This window comes from Dromaius novaehollandiae, chromosome 5 (genome assembly GCF_036370855.1).
Source record: "Dromaius novaehollandiae isolate bDroNov1 chromosome 5, bDroNov1.hap1, whole genome shotgun sequence".
Lineage (NCBI taxonomy): Eukaryota > Metazoa > Chordata > Aves > Casuariiformes > Dromaiidae > Dromaius > Dromaius novaehollandiae.
The window spans coordinates 2,814,305-2,826,881 of NC_088102.1; positions in this window are offsets into that span (position 1 = coordinate 2,814,305).

Genomic DNA, 12,577 nt, shown 5'->3' on the forward strand with positions numbered 1-12,577 from the left:
GTATCAGTTTATGGTTTTCAGCCTGAAATGAAGTTAAGATGGATGGCAGGAGAGTTGCTTGCATCATGTCAGCATGAAAATTACCCTAAGCCAAGGGGAGGTAACAGCACTCCTTCAGAGCCGGAGGTTTGTAGACTGGGTCATGCTAAGAGAATGATGCGTGTGCAGTCTCTCCTTGCTTGGTACGGCACTGAGGTGGACTTTTTTCAGGAGAGCTGGGTAGAATGGTGGGAGAGGGATGGGATGGAGGAAATCTGGGAAGGCTGGCTTCTTTCACTTGGAGATAAATGAGGTGTCCCAGTGGACAGTCCATTTGAGCAGGACAGATAGGCTAGAGGGCTCCAAGCTGGGATGGTAACTTCCCTTGCAGATGGTTCAAGTGGAGGTGGAAGGAAGGAAGGGACCCTTGTTGCCTCTTTTGTAGGCTGAACATCAAAAACTCCTAAATGGCTCATCCTTTCTTACCCATTTCCAGCCCTTATGTGGGGCTGGAAACACAGATATCACAACACAGATTATCACAACACAGATATACATTACTTGATTCTGAAGACTAAAATCATTAACTGGCTGCTGTTGTACCCTGTAGAATGACCATTAGAAAGGGACATGCCATTTTGTTAGCAAATTGTTGGCACACTTTCTTCTAAGTTCAGGCTTCAGTACTGCAGAGGCTAAGGCACTTCATAAACCTTACACACAAAAGTAGTAAGCACCAGGACTGAAATTCATGGAAATAACTCTCCACCTGAAATTAAGCAGGTACATAAATCTTTGTAAGGTGAGTGCCCAAATGATTTTCACTGAATAGTAACATCTGACATGGCTTTTTTTTTGAAGTATCATGCTCTTAAATGTTTAAATGTGACAACTGTATGGCAAAGAACTGCTTGACAATGGTAAGCTGTGCACCTAAACTCAACCATGTTCTCCCAAGGTGGTAGTTTACTGAAGGAAAAGCAGGCATTAAAACAGCCATCCAAGTTTGCTGGGTTTCCCAAATTGCTCTCTCTAATCAAATTACGGAGCTGTGGAATTGTTCTCGGGGAAGTGGGGTTGGTGGTGGAGCAGCGCAGGGTCTTGCAGACCACAGTGGACAAGGAGCGAAAGCTGCGTGTTCAGCTAATCCTCGCAGGACTCAGCCCCGAGTCCTCCTCAGCACGTCTGCCTTTCTGAGGATGATGTTTATAATCCCACATATTTCTTGGCACTGCGGAAGTACTGGGCAAGTGTGCAGGAATCCGGTCAAAGCCTGGTGATGCTGATGGGAGGCTCTCCCTGGCTGAGGGCACGTGTGGTCCTGATCCAACGGGGCTCTCTGAATCCTGCCCTGGGAGTGAACGGGCAGCATGCCTGGTGTTTAACTCCTTCTGCTGCCCCCATGGTCACTGTCACCACTTCCCCTACTGTCCCATTGAATGAGCCCGGCTCAGTTCAGTCGCCTCTGCCCTGCCCTGGCTTTTCTCCTCATCTGGTGGCCCCTCTTTCTCCACTGTCCAGCTCCTCATGGGTGGGGAGGAGCAGTGGCTCCCAGCAGCATCCCGACTCTTCTGGGATGCTGCCAGCAATCCCAAGTAACAGAAACATCCGGAAAAGCCATGTAAAAGCTCAAGATACAGAGGCACATGTCAACTTTGAGAGCAGACCATTTGGTCTGGGACCAGTGCTCCTCTCCCCTTCTGCTTTCTCAGTATGAATTTGTACCTGGTACATCTGGGAGCCTGGCTCTGGTGGACCAGAGACCCCTTCTCTCAAAACAGCTCCTGGCTTCAGCAAGGCCAACGCTCTACATTCAGTCCCAGTACTGAAGACCTCTGAGTTAACTAATTACAGCTGCTGCTGTCTTTCCTGACTCATCCGCTGGTGGCAGGAGACACTGCCTGGGACATCAAAGGCACGGTGGGCTTGAATCTGCATTTTGCTGCCTGACCACGGAGAGCGTGTTCAGCCCCTTTATTTCCAGCAGGAGGAAAAGGAGGCATTTGGGAATGACAGCTAGTGCTTCCAGTGATATGACAGTGACAGTACACATGAGTGGGTGATGTCTGCACTTTAAGAGATAAAACAGTATCCAGAAAAATAAAACACATAAGACCTTACATTGCAGTTTTGCTTTTTGTTGGTAAACCCTTCCTAGCAGTTCTTGCACTGCGTAAGGCTGAAGGGCGTCTCGTGACCTGGAGCAGTTGTGTCCTCTGGCATTTCTGGAGCATGCAACAAGTGCTGCAACCTGCAGCACTTGCAGACACGATCCTGCTCTCGAACGAGGGAGGTGACGAGTAATGGCAGAAGTAGAAGATCGATGTCTTCTGGGGAGTGGATCTGCCAGAGGAGTTCATTGCCTTTTGATAGATCTTGAAGTTTCTAACTTCCAACAATTTTACATCAGGGACTTCTGTTTTGAAATAAGTCAGCCAGGAATTGTTCTGGACACTTGTGAAATTCAGCCTGTTTTATTCACGTTTTTCCCGAGGACGAGACTTGGATTGGTGACCCAACTTAACACCCAGAAGAATCCCATCAGGATCAGGCAGCTTTCCCACACTTCCCACTTTCTTTGTAAGAGCACGTGTGTCACTAGGAAGGTCCCCACAGACCACTTTCAAACTTCCCTGCAGCCTGCAAATCCCTCCAGGTCTATCTTATAGCTTTCATTTATCATTGAAAAGGCTCAGAAGGCTTGTCTGTCGTTTCTAACCCCGAAATGGCCGTTTCTACTTCAGTGCTGTCCCCTTCTCCCCGTGAGCAGAGGTTGCTCCCCAAAATGAAGTCCCTGCTTCACTTGCCTGGACGATGCAGAGTGCTCCAACACTGCTGGCAGATGGTTTCCAGAGGCTGCCCAAGGAGACGGTGCTTCGGATGGGCAAGTCAGCTCGGCAGGGTGATGGACTGCAGAGCAAGGTCAAAACCGGTTCGAAGATCAAGGCGATGCAAGGCATGACGGCAGCTTAGGGTCGCTGCCGAGGTGTTGCACATCACTCAAGGCAAAGAGTGGCTGTTCCACATGGAGTTACCTTGGGACAGGCAGGGTTAGAGTCCTTGAAAGATGATTTCTTCATGGTGACATGAGCTGGAATAAACGTAGGTGGGAAAGGAGACAAGTGCTCTGTTGGTTGATACCAAATATTCCCTTCTAAATACAATAACTGTATTCTTCCAGCCCTGGAAATAAAGAGCCATGGATGAAGTTCACCACAGCAGGCTGATTTGCATTTCCCAATATCAAGTGATTTGTACAGTTTTCTGTAGCACTAGGTGCGTGCTATAGGCCCAGCTGGTGCAGGAAGGAGCAATGTAAATAAAATAAAATGAAATAAATCAAACTGAATTAGGCTAACTGCTTGAATAACAGAAGTTCTGGGAATCTAATGCTTCCCACACTCCACCAGTCATTTATTCCACACGCAAGAAGTATTTCAGCTCTTTTCTTAGCAGCTTTTTCCCTTCATCCAACACAAGACAAAAGCAAATTTTCTCTCTCTTTGTTGGAAGCAAGTCTACAAATAATTGAGATTTGACTAAAGGAGGCCATTAAGTAGCATTACGATTCCAAGTAATTTGGCAGTGTCGGTGAGTTGTGCTTAGTATTTTAGCCCCTCCTTACCAGCCACACTGGCTCTAGGTTTTCAACATCCAGCAACACCAAGGCAAAACTAAATTATTTAACTCAGTCTCATAACACTGCCAAATTCAGGGACTATATGTACCCTGCGAGGCATGTTTAGAGTGTGAACAAATTATACATGATCAGCAAATCTGGTCTGACTGAATATCCCAAAAGAGGAATAGGGACACATTTGTTACATGGCTGGTTCAAGCCTTGATCATTTACTGTTTTAGTTCTCCTGAAGGCTTAATGTGAAGCACTGTGCTGGGATAGAGCCAGTCTCCTAAAGCAGCCCGGTGCCAGAGTAAGGAACTGGCTAAGGTCTCTGTAAATAGACTGCGTGGCTTGTTCAAAGGTAGATACAGTATTTCCCGACCTTTCTATTTGCATGAACACTTAATTAAAAAAAAAAAGTGACACCTTGTACTGCACTATTGATTGGTGTTTTGGAGTAAGGTGACAGGTAAAAAGGTTATTTACTGTTTTGTCAAACGCTGTTTTTCCAAACTCTAATTTTTCTTTTCTATTACAAACATTTAAATAAAACATGCAGCCCTCCTGTCAGCCTGACTGCAGCGCGAAGCCGGCAGTAATTTCACCGACTTCTTTCCAGCGTCCTCCAGACCGCAGTGCTCTGCGCCGCGAAACGCAGGTCGAGCGCTACTCCCTTATACCATCGTCTCTCTTAGGTTGGGGAGACGTTTGCTTCCCACAGGGACAACTTTTGCGCGTGGAAATAGTATGGGCAAGAATACGCATTGATGCACAACGAGCGGCATTTGAGAAAGAGCTGGGAGGATTTCCCCCTTCCACCCTCCAGCCCGAGCGGGGAAGCTGATCGAGTCCCTGCGTTTGGGATGGGCTGGGTGTGGGATGGATTCAGCCAGAGTGAGTTGTGCGTGAGGAGCTGGTTCACCTCGGCCAACGATGACCAACCATGCTCTGACAGAAATACATGTGGGGAAGGTAGTGCTAGTCTCAGCTGTTATGCACAGCAGCGAAGAAATTACAGCATTTCTCAGTGTGAAAGAGCGGCTCTTCTCCATGCCCGGGCAAGAGCTGGCTGTCAGCTCTGCTTGAGCAATGGCAGTATCTGCTATTTTTGCTGAAGCTCCAGTTTCTGCAGCCCCAGAGTGACGGGAGCTCCTCTGTTTTTCTGCAGTTTCTCAATGCACACGCACAAACACACACATACACACAGTGCAGAGGTTTCTACCCTTCATATCTGCAGAGGAACAAGTTAGAGCGCAAACACTAAGCACTCTATTTTTGGACAGCACTGGCTCTTCCTGACTTTATTCTCAGCACTTGGGGTTTGATTCCTTAGCTGCCGTATCAGTGAGGCTTCCCCATCCTTGAGCCGGGAGACCAGGGTGAGACAGTCACCAAGGCACGTATGGAAACGGCAGGTCTAGATCCTCCGCACGGTTTCAGCAGCATCTGCCTTGTGCCTGCCCACGCTCTCCTGATCAAAAGTAGTTTGTTCTGAAAATTGAAACAGGTTCATTGAACAATGTTTAGGTACAAACCTCCAAGGGAGGGAGTTATTAGATAAATAACTAAGTGTGACAGAACCTTTCGACACACCTGTTATCTTCACTGGTGCAGCCGAAGTCTCAGAACTATTATAAATTACATCAAACTACCTAATTTCAGGCTAGACCTGCTCTCTAGGACGGGTGTGAATTGAGAAGAATCCTCCTGGCATCAACAAATCAGCATGGATGCAATAGCTTGGACCTGTGATGGGACATGTGCCAACCAAATGCCAAATTAGAGGTTATCATGTACCTTGGGCTGCTCTCCCTAGCAGATTCCTCATTTGTTCGGTTCGAATGCTGATTTTTTTGGTGGCTGGGCACCTCGTGGTAATGCCGGTTCGTGGTGCTGGGTGGTGCGTCATGCCTGGAATTCAGTGTCTGCCCTTTTGCTCTGGATCTGGAAGAGTTGCCGAAAAAAAGCGACTCTGCAGCAAGTGATGGCAGGAGCTGCTCCCTCTTGTCCTTCAGCCCTCCCAAGGAGGGAGCTCTGCCACCGACCAAGTGTGCAGGGTGCAGGCCGGTAACATCCATCTCGGTGCCAGACACTGTTCGGGTCCATCCTCCCTAGGATGGTCACCCAGCCTGAACAACCTGGGTGAAATACACTGCTTTACATTTTCAGTAAGAGGTTTTATTCCTTCAAAAAAAAAAAAAAAGTGAAAAGAAGCAAATTGATCTGAAAAACTACTTAAATTGTGTTTGCTTTACTTTGGTCTGTATGGTTTTTTTTGAAAAGCAGCTCTGAAAAATGATGAGAAGCCTCTGCTGTAATGCAGGATCCAAGGAGGAATTTTGCTTTGTGCTTTGTTTATTGTCTGCTGGTTTGAAATTTCAGTGCTCACCCACAAACCGCAAATTCTCTCCCATTAAAACATTGCCAGGGGTATTTCATTTCCTTACGTGCGTTCTGCAATTAAGCACAATTGTGATGCAGCATTCGAGACACCCTGCGATGTCTTGAATTAATCCGGAGCGGCTGCTCCCAGGGCAGCTGTGAAGACGATCCGCGCATCCTCGCCGACGTGCCTCCCGGCAGGCACCCACCTCCCCGCGGAGAGGGGGAGCAGAGCCTGGCACCGCTCAGGGCTTTTATTTTCACGGTTTTCCTGGGGAACGTTGGTCAGACCCTGCTTGGGATGCGCTCAACGTGCCCGCGAGTCGCGGCAGAGCGGGAGCCGTGGCAGGGCTTGTCGTTACGGAGTTCCTCGGGCCTGAGCTCCCTCTGGCTCGGTCGCGCTGAGACCTTGGCCAGGCGACTCACGTGTGCTTGCATGCAGGACCCCGAGCTCGCTGTGAAGTCGAGCAGGAAAGCGCGATCCCTCTCTCCTCCTCCGAGGACTCCTAATGGAAGCAGTGGCATCAAGCCATGGCACTCTCGTTGAATGAAGTGGGTTTTTTTCTTCAAACAAGCTGTCATTTTACGGACAATATACTCATAATTAGGATTAGAGAAAATCTTCCAAATGTCTATGAAATAAAGTCCTGCGGGAAAAGACCCATCTCCGCCCTGGGTGGTGGACTTCATTCAGCCATAAAATGCAAAATATTCTCCACCAGAGCAGAAGCTCCTCCCAGCACTGTGTTGTGAAGGAGAAGGCAAGTCAGAACCCCAGCGTGCGTCAGTGTATTTATTAGATGGCCCCTGAGCTGCTCTTTTTGATGGAGAACAGCTCAGCCGGAGAAACGCCTGTCCTGCAGTCCTGCAAAAGAGACCAAGCAGTTGGTACGTACGTATTTGCCTGCCTCACGTTGACTGGAGACATCTCTACACACTTGTGCTGCTTGTTTCATATCACCCTGAGGGCGGATGTCTTATCAGAGTGACTTCAGGTTTAAACTCCTGGGACACATAGTTCAAATCCATGTAACGTCGCCCTGGTCTTTCATTCCGTCTCTAATGCATCGCTTGCTGTGTTTGAGTCTTAAATACGGCCATATAGACTGCAAAGGAAAACCATTAATACCTGCGATCAGCATAGAGTTTTATATGTCCTTGAAGCTTTCGTGTGCATCATGTTCTAGTGGCATATAAATGCCATAATAACATCCAAACCACGCGTGAGCCTCCCCAGGCTCAGTGAGTCAGAGGGCACTGGAGAACTGGAACAGCAATTGTACGTAATTAAAATATGGCTTGTTTTTTGTGTACTTGGTTCCTGGGTAACTCGGTTTGCTCCATGCTCGTGAGCTCTCCATCTTCTTCATGAGGAGAGAAGGTCACAGGTCTGGGCTCCCGGGCCAGCAGTCATTTCATCCTGCATGTTGGTGACATGGAAGCTCCACTTAGATCTGTGTCTCCGTATCTTTGGAGGTGCAGAAGGTGACCTTTGAGACACTGGGTCGCACAGGCCTCATAGGAAGATGCTGCTGACTCTTTTAGTGGTAATATCATTAATGGGCATTTTACAAAGGCACTTGGAAGTCCCCAAGAAAACCAGTCTCACACCAAGTCAGTCCCATCATTTCCAGGGCTTGGATGTGAACAAGAATCTCATCGACAAAGCAAAAGATCTTTTCCCGACTTCTCCCAAGACAAAAACGCATCTCTGCTGGGTTCAGCCTTCACACACGTTCAGTATGTGAATGTGTATCCACAGGGGTAGAGATGACCACAAGTGTATGGTTAGATCATGTGGTCCACTATCAATGAGTAAGAGGTTGGTGGCAGGGGCTACAGCCCTTTTTACTCCCTTTTCTCAGAAAAGCCACACTTGGGTGCTTCCCAGGGCTTGCTGGACTGCCTAGGAAACTCATGCCCTCACTTGCATTTGTGTTGTTTCTGCTAAGGAAAGAAAAGCCCCACAAGCATCCCCCGTGCTTAGCTGGGCAGCCATCGTTTGCTGGTCTCTGCTACACCTGATTCCCACTCTCACCTTTCATTACAGACCCTTAACGAAGTGCTTGGTTCACTGACAAGCTTCACCCCTCCATAGCAGATTTCCTTTCCAGTTGTCCTCTTTCTCAGGACACAAGATGGGGGAGATGCAGCTTCTGGTCTGGGGTGGACCAGAGCGTGCGGCCAGGGCTTGCAGAGGGGGCCGGGCGGCAGGGACCGTGCTCTCAGCAAGCAGCAGACGTGCGCTGATGTGGCGAAAACATCCCCTCTGTTTCTTCTCTTTTTTTGGTCCACCAGTTTTTTTATGGATTCCTGAAGGGCCTGTGCTAAGCTGGCAGAAAAATATCAGCTGGACTGTCAGAAAATAAAAGCTTCATAAAGCAAGTGAGATACAGCCCCAGCCGCCTGCGCCGGTGCAACCCCCCTCCCAGTGCCGGGCCAGCAGAGCACAGGGCCGGGCGCGAGGAGGCCCAAGGGACAGGTTTACCTTGGAGGAGCAGCCCCAGGGAGCGTCGGGGAGGATGCATACTGGTGAGAAAGTCCTCTGCCATTGTCCCGCTTTCTGTGGGACAGCTTTCTCTGCTTGCATGAGGTTAATCAGTGCTGAATGTCACTGCCTCCAGGTCTCGACCTCTCTGGATCAGGAGGAGAGAGAAGGGATCCCCTTAGATCCTGCTAGACTCAGATCACATCCAACGCACCAACACATCAGGTCTTACCGGCGGGTTTTTGGAAATCTGTTTGCTTTTCCTCGCAGGGCATCAGTGGGCTAGCAAATTGTTTGCTCTGTTGCCTGAGCATCATCTTTCCTCCAACGTGTTCTACCCCCACCAGCTGCAAAATCAACAGGGACTGGAAGTGTTAACTGGGAAATGAGGACCACTGCTCCAGGGCAGTGCAGCTGGTTCACACCTTCCACCTCCCCGCTGCACGGGATCAGCCCTGAGCTGGTGCCCTGACCCTGGAACTGAAACTCTGCGTGTTCAGACATGTCCCGCTGCCTGGTTTTGTCTTTGTCTCCTCTACAGTGGCAATATTTGTGCACCAGCAGCGTGTGCGTGTTCTTGTTTGTGTGCATGTACACATACAGTTTTGGCTGCAAAACAGAGGCTTATTGTGTCAAATAATCAAAATAATATTCTGCCCTGCTGCGCTAACACTGACTGGCATGTGAACAATGATTCCCCGGAGTGGAAGGCAAGGACAGCGTAAAAGAAATGGGTCACGTTTAATTAACCAGTGACAAATGGGGCTGCTCAATGCATTGGTTTCATTGTGGCCACAAGCTTCAAATTACAGGCAATGGAAGAAGTTGGACAGTCTGTCAATAAAAAACTAAATCCTAAAAATGCAGTCCTTACTGCTGCCTGGCTATTTTACAAACAAACAGTGCACAAAGATAACTCCAATAAGGCTGACATTCAAAAAATAATGAGTATCTTGTGCATTATCAGCAGGAAAAAAAAGCGTATTCTTGTTAAGGTAAAGGGAAATATTAATGCACAACACTCCTGCTGGTAAAGTTGCCCCTGCTGCACTATGGAAATGAACCCGGGGAATTATTTAAAGTAACACAATCAGACCGAGTTTATTTCCCTGAATAAAATGCAATCCCACCGGTGCGTCTCTATTCTTCTCCATAATGCAGGGGGAAACAATTAAGTTTCAGGAGCTCCTCGCTGCAGCCACTACATATTAAACATGATAGGGGTTTTCTTAGCAGGAGAGGGCCGCGCGTGCTGGTTGCACGCGCAGAGGGTGTCTTCGAGTGCGCTCTGCTGGCCGCGGGGCCGTGCGAGGAGGTGCCGCCAGCTCCCGCTGCCGATTCCTCGCCCTGAGTCCTTGCAGCGATGCAACATCCCCCCGCCGCTCCGGCAAGCCCCTTGCTGGAGACCCTCGCTGCAGTTTTTGACCCACCGTGGTTAAGGATTAAAAAGAACAAGTCGTTTCTTATTCGGTTTTGGGGGCTTTGCAGAAATGTGATGCCCGGCATCGCCACCCCGCAGAAGAGGCCTGAGCAGCCGGGGGAGGTGAGCGCAGCTCTGCCAGCACCTTGGGATGATGCAGGTCCCCTCCGTGCTTTGCACTTCCCGGGTGCACAGGGCGGACCCTCCTCCAGGCGCTGCAGGAGCAGCTGGGCAAGTCTCACGCTTCCCAGGCAACCAGGGGTGGAAAAATTAATTTTCAGCTGGTCTGTTATCCTGTGAGTGTCACTGATGATTTGTTACTACGGAGAGAGAGCTTAGAAGTGCTAGGGAAAGCGGTAATAAAACCTCAACAGGGTATGTGCAGTGCAGGTGCATGAGATTTTGGGAGATTTTAGACTGGGGTGGAGGGTGACTGCGGGTTCCCAGCTGCTGCAAATCCGTGTGTTACCACTGACACCTGCAAGGAAGCTGCCACAAGCTCCTGTTGCCCCACCTGGGTGAGGCTGCATGTTCTTTGCTTCCCTGGGCAGCTCTTCTGGAGGCTGTTGAGTTGCTTGTGTTGGAGAGGGGGGTTTCCAAGGCCGGCTGCTGTGTGTTTTATACCTGCTTGGTACTGGGGATACTGGGGATACCTGAGGGCAGGTCTCCTGTGCACGGCATGTGCTGATGGAGGTGATGCTCCAGCCCTGGAGCTGGGGTGCTGCATGGCATTTTCCTGGCATTTAGGCCAGGAAACCTGGTGTTCAAAGGCAACTACCCAGCCCTAACACTGCTTCTGGCAGTTCCTCTGTAATGCCACAAACCCAAAAGCTCCTGCACCCCTGCCAGGTGGGAGGGTGATGCTTTGCCATGTCCCCCAAACAGCAAGAGCTCTGTGGCTTCGACTTGCTCTGAGCAGGACCTGAGCAAACCTACTGAAACCACTTATGCTAAATACAGCAGATACTGGGCCAGGGTTTTAAAATGCTATCCTTTAAAAAAAGAAAACACTTTTTGGAAGTGCGGACACCCAACTTAATATCATCCTCTTTAAAATGATAGCTCCCATCAGTCAGCAGTGCACAAATGTAATAACAGGAGGCACTTTTCAGATCTCAGGCCCAGTAATTACTATTCATGTAAAAGAACAGCAATCAAACCAAGACTTCCTCTTAAAGGATTATATTGATTTCTTTTTTTCTTTCTTTTTTTTTTTTTCCTAAGTATTGCTGCTGTGGACTCTGCTTTGTGTGTCCCTGATTCCCTGCCCCTCCTTGAACCTCTGTCTTCTTGTGGTTTTTTCCCACATCCCTTTTATGACTCTTGAACTGAGCGCCAGTGCCTGCCTTGATTAGCTCTGAGAAGCCCCAGAGAAACGGGCTTTAAACAATCGTGCAATGTGCTTTGCTGCCTGAGATATCCCCTTCTGGTAGCAAACATGGCTTCGTCTCCGTGAGAGGCTCTCTTGAGAAAGTCTGCTTGAAAAACGCTTTGATTTTAAGCTAAGATTCGTAGCTGGCAAGTGGGAGGGCACACGAGGCTAGAAATTAGCATGACAAACTTGAAAGGCAGGAAAAGCCTAGGAGATGCAAGTTCTTTAAATGACTTTACATCCCAAGCATATGCCGGCGCTGAGGCTGTGAGGACAGCCAGGAGAGACAGGGAGCAGGAGGTCTTACTTGCTCTGAAGTGGAGCCGAGGAGCTTGTCGTGGGCTAGTGCACCAGCACGAGCACAGCAGAAAAGATGGTTTCTCATCTTCTTTGGAGAAACTGGAAGCCTCAATCTTTGCTTTTTGTATCCCCACCCAATAAGCGGAGCTATTAACTTCTTTTAAACATTGATAAATGGAAATCGCTCCATTTGGGAAGTAAAGCCAGGAACTCTCGCTGATTAACTGACAAAGACTCTCTCTCATCTTCACCGTTAATATCTCTCCTCAGCCTGCCCCTAACTGCCGCAAAGGCTTTCAGGCAGCTTCAAGTGACGGATTCAGGGTACAAGCTCTTCGTCTTATTTATTCATCTATTTTAGGCCTTGTAAATGCATTACAAGGAGTCACACAGGAGCCTGGATCAACTCTACTCCCTGTTCAAGCTAGCCGTCCCTGAACCGCTGACCCAGTTTGACAGCATCGCTTGGAGGACTATGGCTTTGCCAGCGGGTGCTTTAAAGAAAGGTCCTTATGATAAAAGAGAGGGCAGTTCAGCCTGGATGCAAACGGGTGCCGCGGCCGTTAGCTTCAACGAGCCCCGCGCTGTTTCCAGCTCCCAGCAGGTCCAGCCCTGCCAGGGGACAAGTCCAAAGAGCACTGTCACCAGAGCTGCATTTTACTGCAGTAAGGCGAGTGTAATTTGGTCCTCCTCATTGCTTTTAAGTCACCTTTATTTCCAAGGTGTCACTAGACTCATGACACTAATGGAAAAATAAGAGACTGTTCCTGGAGACTGGTTGCCAATAATGTAGGACCCGGTGAAACTTTAGACAGTCTCATTCTCCCACATGATGATAGCTTTACTGACTATGACCTTCCGAGCGGAAAAAAAGGGAGCTCAAAGGACAGTGAACTATATGCATTTCACTGAATTTTTTTTCTCTGTTCCAGGGACAAAAGGCACTCTAAATAATTCAATAGTGGAGGTCTTGGGGAATCGAATGTGACTTCCTCTCTCGTGTAGCTCCTCTGA